The sequence below is a fragment of the Canis lupus genome, assembly GCF_048164855.1.
Source record: "Canis lupus baileyi chromosome 16 unlocalized genomic scaffold, mCanLup2.hap1 SUPER_16_unloc_3, whole genome shotgun sequence".
In the NCBI taxonomy this organism is placed as follows: domain Eukaryota; kingdom Metazoa; phylum Chordata; class Mammalia; order Carnivora; family Canidae; genus Canis; species Canis lupus.
In genome coordinates, this window is record NW_027326430.1 from 274599 (window position 1) to 281783 (window position 7185).

A 7185-nucleotide genomic window follows, 5' to 3' on the forward strand; every position below is an offset into this window, starting at 1 on the left:
GCTCTAATGAGCCAGTGTTTATATATCTTCAGGATTTGTGGTATTCATTCTTTGGAAGCAACTAATTGGTCAATCATATGAGATTGGAACTATCCAGTCATACTTCATGTAGAGGGTATCTCTAACACATTTTCTGTAGCACAGAACATCTTTTTAATGAAGACAGCATGTAGCCAGATGTCTTCTAAGACTCCTTTTGAAATGTAATTCTAGTATGTGAATTTGTAAAACATGATTTATAAAATTATGCACCTTGCAGGGATAGTCAGAAGTTCCTCTCTGTAGAAGCACTTATGTATATATCTTTGCATATTTATTTTATTATCAACCAACATTAGGGATGTCTTTAAAAAAGTTTTTTTCAAGATTTTATTTATTTTGGGTGCCTGGATGGCTCAGTCGGTTAAGCGTCTGTCTTTGACTCAGGTGATGATCTCAGGGTCCTGGGATCGAGTCCCTCTTCAGGCTCCCTGCTCAGCAGGGAGTTCATCTCTCCCTCTCGCTCTACCCCTGCTCTCTCTCTCTCGGTCACTATGTCTCTGAAATCAGTGAATGAATGAATGAATCAATCTTTAAAAAAAGATTTTATTTATTTGAGAAAGAAAGAAAGCACAGTCCGGGGGAGGGGCAGAGGGAGAAAGGAGCAGACTCCCCGCTGAGCAGGGAGCCTGACATGGGGCTTCATGCCAGGATTCTGGGATCATGACCTCAGCTGAAGGCAGACACTCAACCAACTGAGCCACCCAGGTGCCCCCATTGGTGATGTCTTTAATGAAAGTTTAGAAAAAAGCAGAGTTTAAACCATTTGATGATTGCTATATAGAAACTCAGATGTGTTTTGCAGAAATAATACACTTTTTATAAACTTGTACTGGAAGACTTTTGTTTCTGTCCTTTAAAATGTGGCAGTGTTAATAATCTGACTTTTCTCCTGATTGGGAACAAATCCTACATTTGATAAAGTACTTGTACCTAGAAGAAACATTATATGTTCTCATTCATTTGGGGAATATAAATAATAGTGAAAGGGAATAGAAGGGAATGGAGAAGAAATGGGTGGGAAATATCAGAAGGGGAGACAGAACATGAAGACTCCTAACTCTGGGAAACGAACTAGGGGTGGTAGAAGGGGAGGAGGGCATGGGGTGGGGGTGACTGGGTGACGGGCACTGAGAGGGGCACTTGACGGGATGAGCACTGGGTGTTATTCTGTATGTTGGCAAATTGAACACCAATAAAAAATAAATTTATTATTAAAAAAAGAAAAAAAAAGAAATCTTAACAGCACTTCATACTCACTGGGATTGCTGTAATCAAAAGACAAATAATAACAAGTGTGGGTGAGGATGTAGAGAAACGAGCTCTCATTCTCTGCTGGTGAGATTATAAAATGGTGCAGCCACTTTGGAAAATAGTCCAACAGTTAAGTAAGAATTACCACACGAACCAGAAATTCCACCCATAGGTATACACCCAAGAGAAATGGCAACACGTGTCCACATAAAAACTTATACATGAATATTTTTTAACAGCATTATTCATTATAGTCAAAAGACAGAAACAGCAAAAATGTCCATCAGCTGATGAATGAGTAAATAAAATGTGGTATTTCCATATAATAATAGTCAAAAGATGGAAACAGAAGAAATGGTCCATCAGCTGATGAATGAGTAAACAAAATGTAATATTTCCATACAATGGAATATTATATAGCTTTAAAAGGAATGAAGCACTGATACACAATACAACTAGATGAATTTTGAAAATATTATACTAAGTGAAAGAAGCCACTTACAATCCAGGTTTTATGGTTCCATTTATATGAAATGTGCAGAAAAGGCAATCTATAAAGTCAGAAAGTAGATTAGTAGTTGCTTAAGGCTGGTAAAGGGGATGATGGAATTTGGGGGTGATAGCTAAAGGATGTGGATTGTTGAATATATTCTAAAATGTATTAGTTGGACATATCTGTTAATATACTAAAAAATTGACGTATTTTAAATGCCATACAATTTTAATTGTATGGTGTTGAATTACAGCTAAAGAAAGCTCTAACAAAAATATAAATTGATGCTTACATGCTTTGACTTTACATATATATATATATATATATATATATATTTTTTTTTTTTTTGTAAAAGAGAATGGACCTATGGAAAAATTCTTTTGCAGCAACCAGGCATGCAGGACTCTGCAGTTCTAGGAAGTACATGTATTTCCTTTTCCCAACTTTTACTGATCTTGTCCCTATCTGGAAAGTTTTTCCACTGTATAAAGCCTTCTCATTCTCTGTGGTCTACCAGCAATGCTCTTTTCTTCTGTGAAGCCTTCCTTGATGAATCTGTCTGAAGACTTTTTCCTTGGTATTCTTACAGAACTGATGGGTAACTATCATCTCCTGAATGTTGATCAGAAGCATCTCTTAGATATTACTTAATTTAAATCATTTTATAGATGAGAGCACAGACATATATAGAAGAAGAGTGCCTTACTCAAAGTCACACCACTATTTTAAATATCATCAAGGTTTCTCTATAGAGTCTTGACACCAAGAATGAAGTGCCTCCAACCCTCAAAAAATGAACAGGGAAAAAAATTATGTTTTTTCCTTAATTTTGTCACCATAAAATCATCTTCTTGCTCTGATACACCTGACATTTCTTGCTTGATTGTGGAACTACAGGAGGTGATATTGGAGGAAAGAAGGTCTCTCTGGGAGGCAGAAGGTGATGCTGGAAAAGCAGGCCAATTTAGAGCTTTATGGTAGGTTTGAATTTCAGCTCTGAAGATTTCTTATACCCTTCCATCCTATTTCTAGTAAAGATATGTGTGTTATAGGGATAACCAAATTTTTTTTTAAGATTTTATTTATTTATTCATGATAGACACAGAGAGAGAGAGAGGCAGAGACACAGGCAAAGGGAGAAGCAGGCTTCATGCAGGGAGCCCGATGTGGGACTCGATCCCAGGTCTCCAGGATAAGGCCCTGGGCTGAAGGCAGCGCTAAACCGCTGAGCCACTTGGGGATCCCGGGAAAACCAAATTTAAATGGTGATTGTTTCCTGTATGAGATAATACCCATGATCTTTATAACTTCTCCCTTGCATAATGTTCAGAGACATGATGTATGCATGATGTAAAAGAGGTAATAGATGGAAAAAAGAGAATAGCACAGGCTTTATGGGAATTCATTTTTAATCCAGTTAACCATGTAGATTTTGAGAGAACAAATTGGATCTGAAGGGGTCTAGTTCTTGGACCTATGGTAACAAACTTGTTCTTTTCTGTGTCTCCAGAAGAAATGATGGGTGTAAAGTAAGTAATACCTCTCTGCCTCATGGTCCTTCTATGAGAGTGCATTAGAAACTATAGAAGCTAAATTTCTGGAAGTTGCAATATAGAGTTTATAAGAATTATAATCTACATTTTCTCAACTTAGTTTAAAAATTGTCTTTCTGTTTTTATGGCATCCTTACTGTTGTACTAAGAGTCACAGGCAGTTAAAAAAAAAGGCACTGGGTGTTGTTCTGTATGTTGGCAAATTGAACACCAATAAAAAATAAATTTATTATTTTAAAAAATGGCACATGAGATGGTCTCTGTCTTTGAAAGCACTCCACTCTCTTTTTCTTCTCCTGCCTGCTCTAATGTGGATCAGCAGGCAAGGGAAGTTGCTTCTCTTGGCACGGAGTGTCCTGTCCTCCAAATTCTCTTTCTGCAAATGAAGGCAGAGATATAAATCAGGTCAGTCCTCTTATTCCAATCTATTTTCCATCAGAAAACCCTGAGTAAATCTAATTTTTAAATCTTATTTAGGCAAGTCATCATTGCACCTATTTTCTCCATCAGATAAACACAGAGGGAAGTCTTAGATTTGCAAACCTCCAATATATTATGCGTGACACAGGAAGATCCTTAGGGTAGAAATTCAAAGTGATATTTAGGGGCAGAAATATAACTTGAGAGAGGAAGACCCTGGAGAAGCCACCATGGCCATCCTTGACTTGTTGTTTGCAGGACCTAATATTATTGACATAACTGCATTTTAAGCACTGATTCTGGAATTAGACTGTTAAAGCTGAGCTATACTAATCAGCTGAATTCCAGAGGGGATACAGAACAGGTGTGCTTGGCATTTTGCTCTGTGAATGTTTTTATCCTGTCTTCGATTGGTAATGATAAATCATATGTTCCTAATTCTGTTCTTCTGTGTCTTATTTTTAACTTCATCCCACATCAAGGAAAACAAGACTGAGGGATGACTGCTGGCTTCCTTGTCTCCTCTGCAGATTCCTGAAATTACGTCTTCTAAATACTGTAGGTTTTTAATTCTCCTTGGATTATTTAATCACGAGTGTCTTGGTCCTGTTTGTGGATTCATACGAAGCATCTCATAAAGGTGAAGGAAGGATAAGGACCCAGAGGCCCTTAGAATGGAGGCTATGTTACCATCTTGGCTTGAAGTATGGAAACATCCCTGTGATTACTGTAGCCCTGAAGTTAAAAGGGAATTTTCGGAAAGTTTTAAACCATAGGACTATCTCCAGGGGCTCAGATATTTTATTATTATTATTCCTTCATTATTACTTTAGAAGGAATGAAATCAATTTGGAAATTGATTCGATTCATACAGTAAGAAAAGTATTAGTAGGAGAAAGAATTTTCAAAAATGAAGAAAGAAACATGCATTGATTTGGGAGGAATGAATTTTATTTCATGCAAAGGTTAAATCACAAAGGAAAAACTAAGAAGATATCCAAAACCAAAAATATTTCCTGTAATTGCTTTTAAAAGTGGGACCAGGAGAAAGGAATATTTTAGTTGTGACTATATTAGGAATGATAGCAATGATAACTGTGGCCCAAAAACATGGAACAGATGACAAGGGGCAAAACTCAGAAAGGAAGCAAATGACTTCCTCAGAGAAAAATCATATCTAGATATTATGGGAAGTCCCTCTTAAAGCTAAAACCAGGGGCACCTGGTGGCTCAGTAGTTGAGCGTCTGCCTTTGGCTCAGGTCCTGATCCTGGGGTCCCGGGATTGAGTCCCACATTGGGCTCCTTGTAAGGTGCCTGCTTCTCCCTCTGCCTATGTCTCTGTCTCTCTCTCCATGTTTCTCATGAATAAATAAATACAATCTTAAAAAAAAAAAGAAAGCTAAAACCACGGGTTTAATGAAAGAAGCAAATTGAGAACCAGAGCTACTTAGAGCAAATTTGGACAATTTGAGAGGGCATCGGTGGGAGGATCAGAATCCAGTCCTGCTAGCACGATTAGGTTGAGCCTGAAGATGACAAGATTATTAAAATGGGGCAGCAGGTTCAGTCTGTACCACTGGGAAACATGCTCTTGGGACTTTTGATTTATGAGTCTGAGCCAGCAGTCTCAAGTTGGCTCTCTTTGTCCTACAATTAGGCCCAGAAACATATTATGTTCTGCTAATACAGTTTTTAAAAATATTCATTTTCAAATGAGTAATTAAAAAAAAAACTGAATAAATCCCCGGACCCAGCACCTCACAGTGCAGCAGTCAGCTGGAGCTGAGCAATGGAAGTCATCCTTGGTGAGAATTCTTACCTCTTTCCTCTTGTTAATGTCTCCATTTGCCCAGCTTCTCTCCTTTATGTCACCCACTTGGCCTCTGCAGGCATTTGGGCCTGTGACATCTGTTAAAAAAGAAAAAGTTATACTTAAAATGAGACAAGCTAAAGGGAGCTGGCTGACACATAAGAGCATAGTCCAGACCTGGGTGAGATAATGGAGTGAGGGAGGGTGTCATGGGGGTAAAGTTAGCCTCCCTCAGCCTTGTAAAATTAGGCCACCTTTGGGTAAATAAGAGATGATCTTGGTAGACCCAGGAAGCATTAGTTTCATAGCTCTTATTGGTAGATTTTTTTTTATAATTTTTATTTATTTATGATAGTCATCAGAGAGAGAGAGACAGGCAGAGACATAGGCAGAGGGAGAAGCAGGCTCCATGCACCGGGAGCCTGATGTGGGATTCGATCCTGGGTCTCCAGGATCATGCCCTGGGCCAAAGGCAGGCGCCAAACCGCTGCGCCACCCAGGGATCCCTCTTATTGGTAGATTATCATAAGAATCCATCCATCCATCCATCCTCCATCCATCCAGAGCTGTGGGTAGATTATCACAATCCAGAATCCAGAGATGTGTTGTTGAACAAAGAAATTTAAAGAAAAAAGAAAAAAGAAATTTCAGGGATCATGGGTCAGGTGCTCAAATCACTGTAGATAAATGGTTGAATCATGCCAGCTGTGTGGCTATAGGGACTTGCCTGACCTGTGGCAAAGGAGACTATCTATACCTTCTATAAAACTGTTCAAATGAAAAACAGATAAACTCTGGGGCTTGTCAAGACAAAACCTATCAAAAACATGCTTGCAGGACACTAGAATTTCTGGTTTATAGAGCTTGAAGGAAATTTATGGGGATGGCATTGCCAGAAGAAGATAGAACCATAAGAGAAACGGTTTTAGTATGAAGGACCCCACAACTGAATACTGTAAGTGGTATTTTTGTTATTTTTATTGTTATGTAATAGAATTTTAAAAATTCAATTAAGGTATTTTAATAGTTGTAACAAAGGGCCTTAACTGAAGTGGAGGACTGTTTATTTCTTTAGGAAAGTAAGTATAATGTGGAAAGTGAGGACATGGGAATATGATGTATTCAGAGAGTAAAATGTTTGTATGTTTTCCAAACTCATATGTTGATTTCCTAGCCTCTATTATTGGTATTATTAGGAGATGAGGGATTATTAGGAGATGGGGATTTTGGGAGAGGCGATCAGTCATGAGTGTGCAGCCCTCATAAAAGAGATTAGTGCCCTTATAAAAGAGATGCCAGAGAGCTCCTTTTTCCCTTCCACCATGTGAGGACATAGTGAGAAGACAGCCATCTGTGACCCAGGAAGTGGGTTCTCATCACCAGATCTGCTGACACCTTGAGCTTACTGGCCTCCAGAATTGTGACAAGTGAATACTGTTTAAGCCACCCAGTCTAGGGGTATTTTTTACTACAGCAGCCTGAATGAACTAAGGCAAAATAAACTTGCATAAGAATAAACACAAGTATAAAGATAGAAGAGAACAGAGGTGATGGAGAAGAGTTAGAGATCAGAAGGAAGCCCACCAAGAATTGTGACCTGCGAAAACTTCCAAAG

General features: G+C 38.4%; 1 long non-coding RNA gene across 1 annotated transcript; it reads right to left on the minus strand.

Moving 5' to 3' along the window:
• Positions 1 to 3177: 3177 nt before the first annotated feature.
• On the minus strand, positions 3178 to 5673 carry LOC140629558 (uncharacterized). The gene is made up of 2 exons (XR_012027413.1): positions 5580 to 5673; positions 3178 to 3715 (listed from the first exon to the last, which is right to left on the minus strand). It is a non-coding gene; the product is annotated as an uncharacterized lncRNA (long non-coding RNA).
• Positions 5674 to 7185: the final 1512 nt, after the last annotated feature.